The following is a 19,247-nucleotide window of genomic DNA, read 5'->3' on the forward strand; positions in this document are numbered from 1 at the left end:
TTTGTAAACTACTTTTAAATTGTTGTTTCATGTGGTTTTTCTACATCGTGTTTTTAACCTTTTGTTGTTGTTGTTGTTAGATGCCTAGGCTTATTTGTTAAGATGGGCAGCCATTTAAATTTGTGAAATACATTTACAGGGAATTTTGAATGTGCTAATGCATCTGGGCATAGTGTTTTGTCAACATATGTTTTAACTGTATATGCTGCCAAAGGTTCAACTATAGCAGTGGTGGAATTAATTTTTTTTTACTACCGGTTCTGTGGGTGTGTCTTGGTGGGCGTGGCAGGGGAAGGATACTGCAAAAACTCCATTCCCTCCCCACTCCAGGGAAAGGAAACTGCAAAATCCCCATTCCCTGCCCACTCCTGGGGGAAAGATATTGCAAAATCTCCGTTCCCATCCCACTCTGGGGCCAGCCAGAGGTGGTATTTGCCGGTTCTCCGAACTATTCAAAATTTCCACTGCCGGTTCTCCAGAACCTGTCAGAACCTGCTGAATAGCACCCCTGAACTATAGTCAAAACATAGCCTCTTAAATCTTTAAAATAACTATTATTGATTTGCTTGGCCAGGACTTCCAATTTCCCCACTATCTTCACATTAGGATTAGTATAATAGAACAGAGTTCCATGGCAAATATAAGAAAGGGTCCAACAGGAATGTTCTACCTCTAGGAGGCCAGAAATACAATATTCCTGTTGAGAGATTCATTCATTCATTCAATCAATCAATCAATCAATCAATCAATCAATCAATCAATCAATTAATGTATATGGCTTCCCAGTCATAAAGCAATTACAGCAACTTGAGAACAAAATTTGGCTGTGAAAAAAGGAGGCAAAGAAGGAATCAAGATTGAACATAAAGAGTCTGGACATTAAAAATTAGACTTGTTGCTTTACTCTTCCATAGTGTTGATGGACTCTGTCATTTCAATATGATTGTGATACCTTTGCAATTACATTTTTATTTCAATTTTTGGTTTCCTTGAACCAAAATATATTGCATATGCACCTTAAACTCTCTTCTGAGTTCCTTGTCAAAGGGAGATCACAAAGTAGAAAATCCATTTTTGTCTTCACTTGATTCACAGTGAGGCTTCTCCTAACTTGATCTTCGTGATTTGACTGCTGATTGAGTACGAAGGGTGAGAAATGTTTCTTCATCAATGACCACAGATAACGATGACCTTAAGGCTGTGATCCAGAGATTTGGATGCGGTTTAGTCAAAACACTTTGATAAATTGGAAAGCCTTTTGCCGATATAGAAAAGAAACTCAGAAATTACTACTATGCTAAGAAAGACATCGTGCACAGAACCTTAGGCCTTCACAAGCCTTTGCAACCACTAGCAACAAGTAGTTATTTTTTTCTATTTCCCACAAATTAATAAAGAATGAGAGACAGAGAAGCAATTCAATAAAGGGAGCAATTGGAAGACTACTTCAAACTTCAGCAGCATCTCCTGAAGGCAGGTAGTCCTCACTTAGTGACCACTGATTCAGCAGGCATTCAAAGTGATGAGAAGGCTGAACAAGGAGGCTGAAGGCCGGTGTGGCTGTTGCAAGGGCCCTCACAATGACTTGATTGTGATTAGGACACTTAGCAACCGGAATGCAGCTACAAAGGTCTTAGTGTCCTGTAGTCACCTGATTGCCTTTTGCGAGTTTCACTCCTGGCTTCCACAAGCACAGTCAATGGGGAAGAAGCAGGAAGTTGCAAGCCATGGTCCTGTGTCACCACATTTAACGACTGCCACTGGAACTGCTGGAACTGCCATTGTAAGTTGGAGCAGTCACATGACTTTTCGTTCTAGGACAGGAGTCTCCAATCTTGTCAACGTTACAACTTGTGGACTTCAACTCCCAGAATTCCTCAGCCAGCATGCCCTGAGGCTGAGGAATTCTGGGAGTTGAAGTCCGCAAGTCGTAAAGTTGACAAGGTTGGAGACCCCTGCTCTAGGACCTTGTGGCTTAGCAATGGAGTTACATATTCCCAACTCTGGTTGTTAACTGATGACCACCTGTATAAAGGCTGAATGGTAGATGGTCATACAGAGCTAAGTGTAAAGTAAAAGGATATTACACTCTGAGTAAAAGGAACAACATTCCCAGTCCTTAAAGGGTAGGAAAAGAATACTACCTTATTACAGGAAAAGGTTGGCAGTTAAAACAAAAAACACAGAATAAAAATGTGTTGTGCATTGTCACTTTTCACTTTTAGCTACAACACTGCCACGTATCGAAATATCATTAGGCACCAATAGTTAGATTACTTATATGTATTAGGCAGTGGTAGAATTCAAATTTTTTTACTAATGTTTCTTGGGCGTGGTTTGGTGGGTGTGGCTTGGCGGGCGTGGCAGGGGAAGGATACTGCAAAATCCCCATTTCCTTCCCACTCCTGGGGGAAGGAGATTGCAAAATCTCCATTCCCACCCCACTCTGGGGCCAGCCAGAGGTGATATTTGCCGGTTCTCTGAAGTACTCAAAATTTCCACTACAACCTGTCAGAACCTGCTGAATAGCACCCCTGGTATTAGATTTAATACATGTGAAGTATATATTTTGTAAAATATATCAGCCTTGAGTATATTTAAGAAAGGAAAAGCATTCAGCTTCCTGATCTATGGTTTGTACCATAACTATATTTAATTCTCTCCCTATAACACCTCTCCTGCACGAGCTGCACTGGCTCCCGGTGGTCTTCCGGGTGCGCTTCAAGGTATTGGTTACCACCTTTAAAACGCTCCATGGTTTAGGACCTGGGTACCTACGAGACCGCCTTCTGCCACCGGTAGCCTCTCACCGGCCAGTACGCTCCCACAGAAAGGAGCTCCTCAGGGTGCCGTCAGTCAAACAGTGTCGACTGGCGGCCCCCAGGGAGAGAGCCTTCTCTGTGGGGGCACCTGCCCTTTGGAACGAGCTCCCCCTGGAGATATGGAGGATCCTGGATTTACGCACTTTCCGCCATGCCCTCAAGACTTTTTTATTCCAACAGGCTGGGCTGGCCTAACTCTTTTTAACTGCTTAATTTTAATTTGCTTTTAAAAAAGTGGTGTTTTAATTAGTATGGGCCAAATTTGTTTAATATGTTTTAAATTGTTTTTAAAATTTTATATTGTATGTGTTTTATCTTTGGCTGTTCACCGCCCTGAGTCCTTCGGGAGAAGGGTGGTATATATTAAATTTTATATTGAATGTGTTTTATCTTTGGCTATTCACCGCCCTGAGTCCTTCGGGAGAAGGGCGGTATGTATTAAATTTTATATTGTATGTGTTTTATCTTTGGCTGTTCACCGCCCTGAGTCCTTCGGGAGAAGGGTGGTATATATATCCAAATAAACATAAACATAAACATAATCAGATCTAACAAATAAACATATTGTTTTCAGTCCTGGAAGGTATAAACATGCATGTTTTAGAAACCCTAACAGGCTTCTTTGTTACTGAAGTGGAATGCCTAAATCTTTCCCCAAAATTTTATCTGGTCTCATTCAATTCTAGTTTCACACTTACGGAGCACAATCCCAGTTCTGTCTTCAAATGTTGCATGTAATAGACCTAGAAATTAATTTCACATTGGGCAAAATAATCACTTTCAACCGTAACATTCCAATATTTTTGCATGCATGAGCCAATCGAACGAGTCCGATGGTAATTAATTTACTGAAGTGGACTTAGTGATAGAAAAGGCTCTTGGTTATCCCATGTTTGAGAAACTGGAATGGATGGAGAGAGAGTCTTGGCTAAACTCAAATATTCCAACCAGAAAGACTAGGACTATTTGGCACTCCCTACTCTCCAAATTTTACGCCAGTTAAAGTGAGTAAATATAAAATGATCTGGATTAATGTAGAGAGAATGCATTTCAGTCATACTTGGCTGCAGTTCTTAACATCTGGAACATAATTTGTTTAGAGTGCCATAAAGTGTGCTTTTAGTATGTACTCTCAATGGCAATAGAGCAGAATCTTAATTAAACATGCCAAAATCTGATTAAATATTTGTCTTCTATTAGAATCAATAGGACCTTGGACAGAAGAAGAAGAATATAAAAATCAAATTTTATTAAAAGTGGGGAAAAAAGCCTTGCAAACATGCCTGCCCACACACGTGTGCAGTTTTGTTCTCCAAAAAAAATTGGAGGGCAGACTATGAGTGTTGGCCTGCAACTGACAGTTGCAGGTTGACAGTGCAAGTTTCTGATTCAAGTCTCTGTTGTACTTGTGAAGATACTTTGACTTTATATAGGGGCTCCTTGATTTACGACCAGTCCAGAGGTGGGTTTTCAGCAGGTTCTGACCTGTTCTGGAGAACCGGTAGTGGAAATTTTGAATAGTTTGGAGAACCGGTAGTAAAAATTCTGACTGGCCCCGCCCACATCTATTCTCTGCCTCCCAAGTCCCAGCTGATCGGAAGGAAATGGGGATTTTGCAGTAACCTTCCCCTGGAGTGGGGCGGGAATGGAGATTTTACAGTATCCTTCCCCTGGAGTGAGGTGGGAATGGAGATTTTACAGTATCCTTCCTCTGCCACGCCCAACCAAGCCATGCCCACCAAGCCACATCCATAGAACTGGTAGTAAAAAAATTTGAAACCCACCACTGAATCAGTCACTGAGAAACCATTTGTAGTTACAACAGAGCCCCCCGCTTGACTCAATTTCAACGTTCTGATGGACAACATCACACTCCCATGTTTATGTTCCACATTTGGGGCAGAGCTGGGCTTCACATAATTTTACCACTGGTTCGCCGTGCATCAAAACTGTGAGTGTGTGCGTGCTTTCTGCGCATGCGCGCAACCTTCTGCGCATATGCTTTGCATGCGCGTGCCTTAGAAAACATGGCTAAATAGGATGGCATAGACGGCAGGAATGGGCCCGGGCTCACACACAGGTCGCCACTTCCGGTTCACACGCACTGGTCTGAACCAGCTGAATACCACCACTGATTTGGGGTGCTCTCAACTTTTATGCCCCTTTGCAGCATCCTATGGTCACATGATCACGATTTTTTTTTTTAAATTTGATTTATATGCCGCCCTTCTCTGGAGACTCAGGGCAGCTTACAATGTGCTCAGCAATAGCCTTCATCCTTTTGTATATTTATACAAAGTCAGCTTATTGCCCCCACAATCTGGGTCCTCATTTCACCTACCTTTGAAAGGATGGAAGGCTGAGTCAACCTTGAGCCTTGGCGAGATTCGAACCTGCAGTAATTGCAGGCAGCTGGTCTTAATAACCAGCTTAATAAGCTGTACTACCAAGGCTCATTTACAATGTTTTTTGCCAAAATCCAGCACTTACTTCCAGTTTTTCAAAAAAACGCCCCGTAGCAAATAACCCATCCGGAGTGGTGGGTGGGGGTGGGATAATATGTCTTTAAAACTCACATTTTAAAAATGTTTTTGTTTATTCCAAAGGTGCTTTTTCAAGAGGCAGTAACTGGACTTTCTGGGGGGTTTTTTGAAGATGTTTCGCTTCTCATCCAAGAAGCTTCTTCAGCTCTGACAGGATAGTGGGGAATGGAAGGATTTATATTCCTTGCAGACAGCTGGTCATTTACATCCTTTTAGAGCAGGGGTGGGCAACTGTGGCCCTTTTACAACCTGTGATACTGAGGAGAGCGCTTGTGCAAAGAGAACTGGTAGTAACACCGTTTGGAACCCACCACTGCTGCAAACTTAAATAAATAAGTAATGAAATTAAAATTCAATAAATTACATAAATAACTGTTCACTGAGTTTCGGATTAATAATGGTTATGTCAAACAAGGCTGCAAGGTGGTTTTGCTGTAGACACAAAATGTAGAGTATGAAGTATATATATCCAATATTGTTTTTGTTTTTAAAAATTTGGTTTTGTAATTTTTTTTTTTTAAATTCCCCTTCATGGCCCCCCTTTGAGCTCCATGGGCCCCGGAACAATGTACTGGTTGAATCCCCCTCTCCTCAGGCCTGCCAGCTGGCTGAGGAATTCTGGGAGTTGAAGTCCACAAGTCATAAAGTTGCCAAGGTTGGAGACCCCTGCACTAGAGAGAGATGTAGGGATTTGTGGGTACAAAAAAATAGCGAGGGGAGGAGGATCGAGCTGAATGAGCCAGCCAGTAATTTCAGACCTTATCGGGTTTTTTTCTCCTTGGGTGTGTAATGAAGAGCTCTCTTGTTGCTGACAGCTGCTCTTGAGGAGATATTTTATAGCATCACTTCCATAATTCAAGGTCTAATAAGCCTTATAACCGAGAAGCTTAGACAGACTTATAGGGATGGAGACTACAACGAGTGCCAAAGCTCCAAGCAAATAGAAAGCATAGTAAACAGGGAAAACAAATCTGCCCTGGCAACATTTTAATCTAATAAAATGGAATCTTTCGGCTTGCTTTTGTGCGTCGGGATTTTGGATCCCAGACTGAGAAGTGAAACCTATGGGAAAAAATAAAATTCTTGTAATCCTTCAGTGAGCGTCCTCTTTATCTTTCAGACTTGGATAGTAGGGAAAATAGCAGAAAGGTTTCTCCTGCAGGGTTTACGTCAGTTGTGGGTTCTTCCCGGTTCGGTCCGGTTCGGCCGAGCCAGTAGCGGTGACGATATGACGTCACTGAACCGGTTCTCCCCCCCCCCCGCCCTCCCACCCCCCCCACCCCCCCACCCACATTATTCTTATCTTTTATTTGGTCCCACCCCCAATCTATTGCTGCCTCCTGAGTCCCAGCTGATGACTAGAGGGAAAAAAACTGTTTAAACTCTTGCCGCGGGGCTTCAAAGGGCCGTCCTACAGCTGATCAGTGTTAAAAGCAAACAAATGAGTCGGGTCGTAAGTGTGAGGACTGGTCGTAAGTGCGAGGACCTTCCAGAAATGACTCTGACCAGCTAGCCACGCCCACCTAGTCACATGACCTCCAAGCCACGCCCACAAAATAAGCCACGCCCACAGAACCAGTAGTAAAAAAATTTAGAACCCACCCCTGGTTTACGTGTGCTTTGGAATCCTCTTTTTCTGCTGTTTCTGGATTCTTTTTTTCTTAGAACATAGAATAATAGCATTTGAAGGGACCTTGGAGGTCTTCTAGTCCAGGGATCACTAACCTTTCGGATCTCAGATACCACTAAATTCATAACATTAAATCCCGAGGACCACTAATATGAATTAGTGATGGAATGGGGTTCTTCAGGCACTTAGCATGGCCACCTGTTAGCAAAGAGAAGCGCCCGAGGTCAACCCTAGCTTTGCTGTCCATTGCAGTTAGGAATCTCAAATACGACCAAGAATAAGCGTTTGTCTTGTAGCCAGCCCGGCCACTAGATCGCTCCTCCCTGCAAACTTTGTCTCTCGAAAAGCCCAGCTGAAGTTTCGTGCACCGCTCACTGAAGCACCTGGACTCCCAAAGAGGGATTGAGGGGCTGGAGCTACTAAACAGGCAGCCAAGCTAAATGCCTGAAGGACCCCAACCCTTCAACGAGTGGGATTAATTACTTTGGCAGGCCATATCCGGCCCAGGGGCCATAGTTTGAGGATCCCTGACTTAGTGCAATATAAAAAATGCAAAGATTTTTCTGTAGACCACCAAAATTTTCTTGCGGACCACCAGTGGTCCATGGACCACCAGTTGGTGACCGCTGTTCTAGTCCAATCCCCTGTCCAATCTCAAGCAGGAGATCCTATATTATTCTGGACAAATGGTCGCCCAATCACTTCTTGAAAACCTCAGGGATGGAGCACTAGAGGTGGTATTCAGCCGGTTCGTACCAGTTCGGGAGAACCAGTAGCAGCGAAAGCCCAGTGTAATGCTGTCCTATTTAGCCATGTTTTCAAGACCGGGCGCATGCATGGAGGATGCACATGTGTGCGAAGCTGGCGTGTTGCCGTAATTCGAGGATCGGACTCAATAAAGAATTCAGAATTATAGTATTCAAACAAAGTAATGTTTATTTACAGAAGGCATTCTATATTCACTGAGTGATTGTAGGTAGAAGCAAGGAGGAGGAGCGTGCATCCCCTTTTATATCATTGAGGCGGGATTAGGAGGTAGGAGTGGTTACAGAGGAATACATTAGGGAAGGAAGAATAAATTAACCCTTAGTACTCTATGAGCATATATCTCTTTCATTTAAGAATAAGGCATTTATCCATGACATGGCGTGCGTGTACGTGGTGAACCGTTGGTAAGAATATGTGAAATCCATCACTGTGGAGCATCCAAGTGAATAGAGCAGGTGTTAAAACCTGGAGGCACAGTTTCCAGCCATTTTGAATCTCAGCCCAGCTGCAAAAAACAGGAAAATCTGAGCTCAATCCTAGGAGGGGGAAAAAAAGGGGGGGATTTTTTGAACCCTCTCTTGATCCTGGAGAAAACATAAATGCCTCCAGCAGCTAGCAAACATTGCTGAGATCTCAGCTAGTGCTCATGTGAAGCCTTAGGGCAACCCAGTCCTCTTCCATAATAACAATTGCACCAGATATTTACCACCAAAGAATTTCCTTCGGCACGCTTCTTCCTGTCTTAGCTTTGAGCTGGTATTTGGGTCACTCAGTAGCGTCTCTCTCATGAACCCTTCAATGAGGTGCTACAAGGATAGAGCAGACAAGCAATCAGTGGAGAATGAAGCTGATTTTTCCTAATAGTCGCTTTTGGAAAGAACCAACTTAGCCTTTAGCAGTGGAACAATCTCAGGGCTGCAGGAGTTCCTGCAATCCATTAATCAAGAGATGTGATTAGGGGTATTTCTGCCGGGTCTTGTTCCAGTGGAGTCCTATTTACAAAAGCTGGGTTAGAATCCAATCTATTGTTCTTTTCTCCAGGGATGTTTTTTTTTTACTAGGACATTTGTGCTTTTAATGTTAGCTAGGAACACACTCAGAGCTAGTACACCAACTGTCTGATTTTTGAGAGCTGAGGTTACTCCCTAGACCAGTGTTGGCGAACCTTTTCGGCACCGAGCACCGAAATGGGAGCACTCACGCGGGGGGGAGCACCAGAAACCGGAAGAGCAGCTCCCTGGTGCGCATGTGCACACTGGGAAGCTGAGCTTACAGTTTCCAGCATGCGCATGTGCGTCGGTCACCTCGTCTTCTGGTTTCTGGTGTGCATGTGTGCCAGGAAGCTGCTCTTCTGGTTTCTGGTACTCTCGTGCGCGCGAAGACCAGCTGGCTGGCACGCATGTGCACACCAGAACCCAGAAGAGCAATGGGCGATGGCTGGCATGCCCAGAGAGATGGTTCTACGTACTACTTCCGGCACGCATGCCATAGGTTCGCCATCACATCCTTAGATCCATTCTTCTACAGTTTTCCTTCCTTCCTTCCTTCCTTCCTCCCTTCCTTCCTTCCTTCCTTCCTCCCTCCCTCCCTCCCTCCCTCCCTCCCTTCCTTCCTTCCTTCCTTCCTTCCTTCCAGAGTCAATGAAAAATATTGCTGCCCCACACATCAAATTTCAGGGACTTGTTCAGGCAGTGACCAGGAGTTAAGATTAACTCAAGGGCACCCACTGACATATTTACAAGGAACACAGGACAAATATCAAGTCAACCTCTTTCATCTTTCTTCTTTCCTTCCTTTATCACATTCGTATAACCACCTATCTCCCATGGGTGGCTATGGGCAGGGTACATATTATAAAAACAACCAATATAAATTAAAAAGATTAAAACAATATAAAAAACCAGAAAGGTGGCAAACATATAAGGAGCACATTCAGTTGAGTGTCATCTAGCCATCTAACAAGCCCTGTCCACAGAAATACATGGGTAATATAAAGCTTAGAGTTGTTTTTCAAAATGAGATAGGCAGCAGAAGGAAGAGGAAGGAAGGGAAGGGAAGGGAAGGGAAGGGAAGGGAAGGGAAGGGAAGGGAAGGGAAGGGAAGGGAAGGGAAGGGAAGGAGGATACCTTAAGAAGAATGGGTCTACTACTCTCAACTCTCAAAAATATAAATAAGTCGAAGCTCCTGCATTTGACAGAAAATGGCTGAAAGAAGAACTTCTCAGAGGTCATTGGATGATCACATCAAGATTGGCTTCCACTCTGAAGATGTTGAAAAGCTGGCTGCATATCCAGGCCTTGTGGTGGAGTAGGGAGTAAATCCATTTAAGCTTCAGTTATTTGTATGGTGTGTTTTTTTTTAATCACTTTTATTCTGACTTTTATTCTGACATCATTTTTATTCTGACTTTTTTATTATGTAAAGTGCCCAGATTCAGCTAAATGTTGGGTCTTTTTAAATTTTGTTTATTTATTTAGCAAAATTAAAAGACAGATAAGAATGTTGCCATGTATACAAGTTTGTCTTTTTTTAAAAAAAAATAAGCATCAGACAACCGATCCTCTGTAGATTGAGATGGGAGCCGTTTGATAGCAACATTTCTGTGGTGAAATTTCTCCTTGGTTCGCTTTTTATGGTATTTGACATGAGAAGTAGATGTAGGGAGCGATTTGAAAATATAATAAATAAAGAATAACTACAGGAAAAGGCAGTATCTGTGAGTTGGATCACGCTTGGAGAAATGGTACTATTTTTAGCATGCTGCACCTATGCAAATGTTCCACATGGATAGTTTTATAGTGTCTGTCTGGGCTGTAGATTAAGATGTGATAGACAAGATTAGCTATAATTATTTAAGGATGGTCTATTAAAAATAATAAATCAGAGCTGTGGATTTTTAATGTAGAGGTCAGTGCAATTCCAAACTGACCACAGTGCGAGATCTGGAAATATTTAGCTAGTGAAAATCAGTATAATCCAGTTGTCATTGCAAGTGCTGTTTATGAGAAATCTGTTATTGCTGGACTTTAATTCCAGGCTTCTCATTTCAGCAAACGATGCAAAACCATCACATAGTTTTTTTATTTAATGGAGAAGGGAGAGAGAAAGAGTAAGTTGACCTCTGTCCTGTTTCTGCTTGAAAGAAAAATAGTAGAAAGGGTAATTGGTGGAGTCAGTAAACTTCATAGCTTAACCTACAGTATTAAGGAGTAGATATCTGAAATCAATTTAATGCCAACTAAGAATGTATAGCTAAGACTTTGAGAAGTGCTAGAATCTCATCTTGACAAATTTAATCAGCCACATTAGCCTGACATCTTGGCACTGAAGCTCATTCTCTCTATTAATATAATGTGGGCCATCCAGAACTGTTTCCATCAAGTTTTTTTTTATTTTATAACATATAAAAATTTCATTTTCAATTAAGCAGTGTGTTCTCTGGGTACAAACAGTTTTAGGAGATAGTAATCAAAATATTTACAACAGTGTTCATTACGTTTAGTATTGATTCTGTAATCATCATTATCATCATCATCATCCAGTGACAAGTATATCCACGAAATGACATCGACAGGTTGTATCTGCCAAGAAAAATAGGGGGCAGAGGACTATTGCAAATCCATCAAACTGTAGAAGAAGAAAAACGAAGTTTGAATGATTATGTGAACCAAAGTTCAGAAAAATTGCTGCAGGCTGTCAAAACAGAGAACAACAGAAACAAAGGCAGAATATAAGAAAAAACAGCTGGATGACAGATTAAATAGATGGAAAACTAAAGCTTTGCATGGACAGCGCTTGAAAAACATTGAAGGAAAATGTGATGACAACTTTACATGGGCATGGCTTAAGATGGGAACCATCAAGAAAGTAATGGAAGGTTTAATACTCGCTGCTCAAGAACAAGCACTACAAACTAATGCCATGAAAGCAAAGATAGAAAAATCCACCGACAATCCAAACTGCCAACTGCCAAACTGCCGAGTTTCGAACAAAGTCAAAACTGTTTCACATTTAATATGTGAATGCAGCAAAATCACACAAACTGATTACAAAGCTAGACACGACCGAGTTGCTAAATTAATCCACTGGTCATTATGTAAAAAATACAACTTACCTGTATTCAAAAAGTCATGGGAACATAAAGTGGAAAAAGTTATAGAAAATGAGAAGGTGAAGATCTTGTGGGACTCTTGTATACAGACGGAACATCACTTGGAACACAACATGCCAGATATTACAGTTGTTGAAAACCGAAACGTACATTTTATTGACATTGCGGTACCAGGAGATGCCAGAGTCAAAGAAAAAGAACTGGAACATGAAATATCACGACCTGGGCATCAAAACTTCAGCTATGGATGAAATATGTAACAGTGATACCCATTGTCATCGGGGCACTTGGTACCATGTCCAAGAATTTTATAACATACATCAGTAAATTGCAGCTTTCTGCAATAACACCAGTGGAACTGCAAAAAACTGCGCTACTTGGAACATCATACATCTTAAGAAAGTACTTGGTTGATACCTAGATGCTGGCAGCAACCCGTATCAACCACTAGCACCAGTCAATGGTATTTGTGATGCATTTTTGAATGTTCAGTTGACTGAGTTTCATGTTCAATGAATAAAGTATAATGATGATGATAATGATGTTTACTTAATCATTTTAACATATCTCCCTTATATCATTGATCCTTTCCTTATATGTCCCTATTTCTAACTCCTGTTTTTATCAGCTAACCATTAATAAAATAAATCCCAGATCAAAAAGTATTCAGTTTCTTTCTTTTCCTTAATTGTAAGTATTAACTTATCCATTTCTACACATTCTAATATTTTTTAAATCACATTTTCATCTGTAGGGATCTCTTCAGTGGTGGGTTGCCCCTGGTTCGCACCGGTTCTATAGAACCGGTAGTAAAACCGGCGGGAGGCTCCGCCCACTGACCCTGACGTCATCAGAACGCTTCTGCGCATGTGCGAACCGGTAGTAAAGGTAAGGAGAACCCACCCCTGGATCTCTTCATTTTTCCATTGTTGTGCAAATGAACCATTCAGAACTGTTGAAGTTCATTTATAGATACGCATCCTGTTTTAAAGAAGAAATTTGCCTTTCCATATTATAATACAGGCAGTCCTCATTTAGCAACAGCCTTAGGTAGTGACTGTTCAACAGTGATGGAAAAGTATTGCAATCAATGCTCACAATTGCAACCTTCACAGGTCTGTAAAGCAAAGGAACGATGATAAGCATAGGTCATGGTTTCACTTAGTGACCACTTCACTTAACTGAGTTGCTAATTAAATTGTGGTCGGTAAATGAGGATGACTTACATGCCCATCCAAGTACTAACTGGGCTCTGACCCTGATTAATTTATAAGCCTTAACATCTCCTGGAATATTTCATGCTTCAGTTAAATCCTACAGAAAGAAAGCAGGAAGGAACTGATTAGTAATAAAAGCAATTACAATAGCTGGACTTCTGATTTTATTTGTATTTATTTTTACTTATTAATCAGTTGTATGCGGCCTGTTGTCATCACAATAGGCAGCTTACAATAAATACCATGAAGCATCCATAAAATACTCATTAAAGCAAAGCTGTCTGTAACCAATAAATCACATCAATAAAATGGTTGCTACCCTTCAGCAAATCTTCCTCTGTGAAGTCTCTCCTGAACAGGACTGCTTTGCCATTCTACAAAAAGGCTGGAAATCAGGCTGTTACCGGGCTCCAGAGGGTCTCTGGAGCCTGGGGAGGCCGTTTTTGCCCTTCTGGAGGCTCGAGGAAAGCCTCCGGAGCCTGGGGAAAGCAGAAATGCCCCCACCACCGTGGTACAGGAGGCCGACTAGGCCATGCCCACCATGGCCATGCCCACCCAGCAACCGGGCAGAGAACCCCTTGCTAAAATTTTTGAAGCCTACCCCTGTCTGGAAGCCTTGCAAAACTGTGTCCCAAACTCCAGTCTTTGCAGGCAGCCCAAGAACATATTACAATCAGTATCACTGAATGCTGCTAACAGATCTAGCAAGACCAGAAGGGACACACACCAGCCTTTTCCAAGTTCCAGGTCAATTCCAAGAGTAACTAATATGATTGCCATCCTAGGTCCAAACCTAGAATCTGACTAGAAAGCTTCTGAATAATTCATCTCATGCAGAATCCTCTGTGGCATTAAACCTTACTAAGAAGAAGTTCTGCACTTGGGATCATTGGAGCAAATACGTTTTCATAGTCAAATTTAGACCAATCATCTATCTAATTTCTCTATCCAGAAACTGGATGAAGCACTTCGAAAGATCATTAATGGTCAGTTCTGATCCCCAAAGTCCCAATTGCATCACCAGGTAGTTCTACGGTCATAAATATGCCTATGGATGTTGTGTCTACTGGCAGGAGTTCCTCAAATGGGGCATACTTTCCATAATCTTTCAGGTTATGAGCCGCGGTGGCGCAGTGGTTAGCGTGCAGTACTGCAGGCTACTTCTGTTGATCACCAGCTGCCAGCAGTTTGGCAGTTCAAATCTCACCAGGCTCAAGGTTGACTCAGTCTTCCATCCTTCCGAAGTGGGTAAAATGAGGACCGAGATTGTTGGGGACAATATGCTGACTCTGGAAACCGCTTAGAGAGGGCTGTAAAAGTACTGTGAAATGGTATATAAGTCTAAGGGCTATTGCAGTGGTGGGTTCCTCCCGGTTTGGTCCGGTTCGGCCGAGCCTGTAGTGGTGACGATATGATGTCACCGAACTGGTTCTCCCCCCCCCCGCCCTCCCTACCCACCCACCCACGTTATTCTTACCTTTTATTTGGTCCCACCCCCAATCTATTGCTGCCTCCTGAGTCCCAGCTGATGACTAGAGGGAAAAAAACTGTTTAAACTCTTGCCGCGGGGCTTCAAAGGGCCGTCCTACAGCTGATCAGTGTTAAAAGCAAACAAATGAGTTGGGTCGTAGGTGTGAGGACTGGTCGTAAGTGCGAGGACCTTCCAGAAATGGCTCTGACCAGCTAGCCACGCCCACCTAGTCACATGACCTCCAAGCCACACCCACAAAATAAGCCACGCCCACAGAACCGGTAGTAAAAAAATTTAGAACCCACCCCTGGGCTATTGCTATTGCTATGAAGCTGGCATGATTTATGCCCACTGAGTTTGAAAAAAGAATGTAAAAATAAAAACCTAGCAGACTAGGTTTAATAGTATCTATTAATAGTCTAATAGTATCCCACCATGGAATTTTTACTACACAAGTGATGAATATTGCTTTTACCATCACCATGCATAAACGTCCAGGGGACAAAGTTCAGCAATCTAATTTACACAGCCTTACAGTTAATATCATAAATTAGTTGCAAGCCTATTTTGAAGAAGTACTAATGAAGATGTGCTGATAGCAGTATTGGGGGGGGGGGGAACGCGGTGGTTCAGTGGTTAAGACGCTGAGCTTGTCGATCGAAAGGTCGGCAGTTCAGCGGTTTGAATCCCTGTGTCTTGTAATGGTGTGAGCTCCCGTTACTTGTCCCAGCTTCTGCCAACCTAGCAGTTCGAAAGCATGTAAAAAAAATGCAAGTAGAAAAATAGGGACCACCTTTGGTGGGAAGGTAATAGCGTTCTGTGTGCCTTTGGCATTTAGTCATGCTGGCTACATGACCACGAAGACGTCTTCAGACAGCGCTGGCTCTTCGGCTTTGAAACGGAGATGAGCACCGCCCCCTAGAGTCGGGAACGACTAACACGTATGTGCAAGGGGAACCATTACCTTTAACTTTTTTTAAAAAAAAAAATCCTTGAGGAATCAGGAATGGGGATTGTCTCAGTTTAATAGTGGCACATCTCTGGGACAAAGTTTTGATACTTCAGAGATGCTAAATCTTATAAGAGAGAGAGAGAGAGAGAGGGAGGGAGGGAGGGAGAGAGAGAGAGAAAGAGAGAGAGAGAGAGAGAGAGGGGGGGAGGGAGAGAGAGAGAGTCCGCAGATGGTCTTGAGTGATTCAGGAAGAGAGAGCAAAATTTTTAATTCAAGAAAGATAATCAGCCTTCTCCAGCAAGAAACCTGTCCCCATCCACCATAATTCAATGACTTTCCTACAGCTACTAACATAGCAAAAAAACCTGTGCTCATTAATTGCATTCATGCAATTAAATGCCTTTCCAGTTTGACCTTAAGAAAGAAACGTAGAAAAAAAAAACATTTTCAAACTTCCAAATGCCTTTAGATTAGAAAGTTTATTCTAAACCATCAACTGTGGGTATATTAAGGGTGAATTTGTGAAAGCATTTTTCATTTATTAAAATGTTATTTCAACATTATTGTTTAATAAATTAAGCAACTTCCCTGCTTGGGAAGATCAGCATGGCCAAATTTTGGTGACTGGCAATATTTTTCCCTAATTTACCAATTTGGCCTTAGTTCTCTATGAATTGAGGTTCTCTATCTTTAACGAAGGAACATAAGAGCCTTGGTGGCACAGCAGACTAAAGCACTGTTAAGTAACACCAGCTGCCTGCAATTACTGCAAGTTCAAATCTCACCAGGCTCAAGGTTGACTCAGCCTTCCATCCTTTCGAGGTAGGTAAAATGAGGACCCGGTTTGTGGGGGCAATAAGCTGACTTTGTAGAAAAAAGAACACCGCTTGGGGGGAGGGCGAAAGCCCTACTAAGCAAGTATATACAAAAGTATGAAGGCTATTGCTTAACGCATTGTAAGCCACCCTGAGTCTCTGGAAAAGGGCAGCATATAAATTGAACCAATAAATAAATAAATAAGAAATTGCCCTGTAGAGAGAGAGAGGTTTGGATTACTTAGCTTCAAACTGTATCACTCTTCATTGGCTGGTGGTTTAGTTGGTTTTGTTTAGCTTCTGTAATCAGTAAGCCATGTTTTATTACTTAGCATACTGTAATACGTTTGTATAAAATGTCATCTTGATTAATGTTGTAATAATCCAGTTCAAGGTTCATCTGTGTTAAACCATATGTTTAATAAATCAGTCGCAGAAAAAGATGGCATCATTGCCTTGACAAGCTTTTAAAAAGGTCTCCTTATTTTGTATCTAAATGAACAAGTTGTAGCTCAAAAACAACCCCAGGCTTACACAAGCCACTAACTGGCAAGTAATTGTCCAACTAACAACTAGCAAGTAATCGGTCACTAACTGGCAAGTAATTGTACAAATCCCACACAAGAGTATTTCCAGCTTGATTTTTATGATGCTAAGTACTGGACTTTTTGCATGGAATGCACTATTGAGCTATCATGCAAAATTGCAACAGGCAATTTTCCAGTTGAATAATGAGTGGGATCCTAATAACAGAAGACCAGAGGTGCTGAGATTGTCCTAATAATGACACTGTAATACAGCTGTGTAAAGAAAGGCTTACACAGTGTGCCATCCAGGGATCCAGGCAAACTCGATGCTATTTCTCTTTACTGAAGGGGTACTGGAATGGTGAGTGGAGTAAGCTTTTCCATGGCTAGCTATGTATACAATGATTTATTGATTTATGTATCAAATTTATATGACCACCTATCTCACAAGAAGTGACTCTGGGGGCAAGTAAAGCAAATATATAAAATTGATCATTCTCATAATATAAAACAATCATTATTGAAAAGTAAAATATTATTAAAAAATATACAAACCATAAGGCACGGAGAGTGAATGTATCTATCTATCACAGTGGTAGAGGCACTTAGGATGTCACTGGTTCCGTGGACCAAGCCTAATGTCCTAACCAGGTCTTGAGGGACTTCTAGAGTCTAGAACATTAAGAGAGATGAAGTTAACCTGACTTTGGGGGAAAGAATGTTCCTTAAGGCAAGCGTTGGAACAGGAAAAGCCCACCTCTCTGTACCCATCAAATGTAAGTCCTTAGTAAATACAGTAGGTTTCTCTGCCAGATCAAAGGGGTTGAGCTGATGTAATTGGAGAGAGATGGTCCCTCAGATAACTGCCCACGCCATGAAAGAGTGTAAAATTGAATTGCACATTGAATTGAACCCAGAAGCAAAATGGCAGCTGTGATAAGCAGAAGTGTGACATGTACTATCCTGGGAGCACACGTCACTGCCCCCACAGCGCCATTCTGTGCCAGTTGAACTTTCCAGATATAATTCAAGAGTCCAGTAGTCCAATCTGGAGGTGACTACGACAGGAGTGACTGTGAGAAAAGCCTTTTGATCAGTGGTGGGATTTAAAAATTTTTACTACTGGTTCTGTGGGAGTGGCTTGGTGGGCGTGGCATGGCTTGGTGGGTGTGGCAGGAGAAGGATACTGTAAAATCTCCATTCTCACCCCATTCCAGGGGAAGGATATTGTAAAATCTCCATTCCAGTAGTGGGATTCAAATCCCGTCACTACCGGTTCACTTGTGCGTGCGCTGCTTCTGTGCATGTGCAGAGACGTCTGAGTGTGTGGGTGGAGCCTCCCGCCATCACCGCTACGGATTCGCCCGATCCAGGGCGAACCAGTAGCAACCCACCACTACTTCATTCCCTCCCCACTCCAGGGGAATTTTACTGCAAAATCCCCATTTCCTCCTGATCAGCTGGGACTTGGGAGAATAGATGGGGGCGGGGCCAGTCAGAGGTGGTATTTGCCAGTTCTCTGAACTATTCAAAATTTCCGCTGCCTCCAGAACCGGTTCTCCAGAACTGTACAGAACCTGCTGAATACCACCTCTGCTTTTGATCTAGAACAGGGTGCAAGTAGTGGACCACATGAAATTGGCACCATCATGCAAATGATGCCTTATCTGCTATGGCACAAACCATTGATTCGGCCACCAGGGCAATCACAAAATAAGGAGACGTTTTTAAAAACTTGTTAAGGTGATGATGCCATCTTTTTCTGCAACTGATTTAGTAACATATGGTTTAACATAGATGAACCTTGAACTGGATTATTACAACATTAATCAAGATGATGTTTTTATGCAGCAGCTCTTCTGTTAGGCAAGGGTGCCTGTTCTGACTGGCCTAGTCTCGGCTGGCACTTGGGTTGACAAGAATCAATATAGCAATAGCATTTATACTTATATACCGCTTCACAGTGCTTTTACAGCCTTCTCTAAGCCATTTACAGAGTCAGCATCTTGTCCCCAACGATCTGGGTCCTCATTTTACTGACCTTGAAAGGACGGAAGGCTGAGTCAACCTTGAGCCTGATGAGATTTGAACTGCCAAATTGCAGGCAGCCAGCAGGCAGCAGAAGTAGCCTGCAGTACTGCACTCTAACCACTGCGCCACCGTGACTCATGGTGGAATTTTTGTTCATTTTTATGGAAGTTCTACAAGCATATTGCCATTTGACTCTTGGGAAACCCTTCACCCAGAATGGTTTTTCCTAAGGTGATGCTTCCCAGTTCAACTGGGCAGGAATTAGAGGACCTGTGTAGTCCAATATAGCTGGAAAGCACCAGGAAGGCTGATTTAGAATTGTTTTACTGGACATTTCCCCCACTCCCAAGCTGAAGTGCT

The sequence above is a fragment of the Pituophis catenifer genome, unplaced genomic scaffold (genome assembly GCF_029215685.1).
Source record: "Pituophis catenifer annectens isolate HBS135680 unplaced genomic scaffold, rPitCat1.0.hap2 SCAF_6, whole genome shotgun sequence".
NCBI classification, from domain to species: Eukaryota; Metazoa; Chordata; class Lepidosauria; order Squamata; family Colubridae; genus Pituophis; species Pituophis catenifer.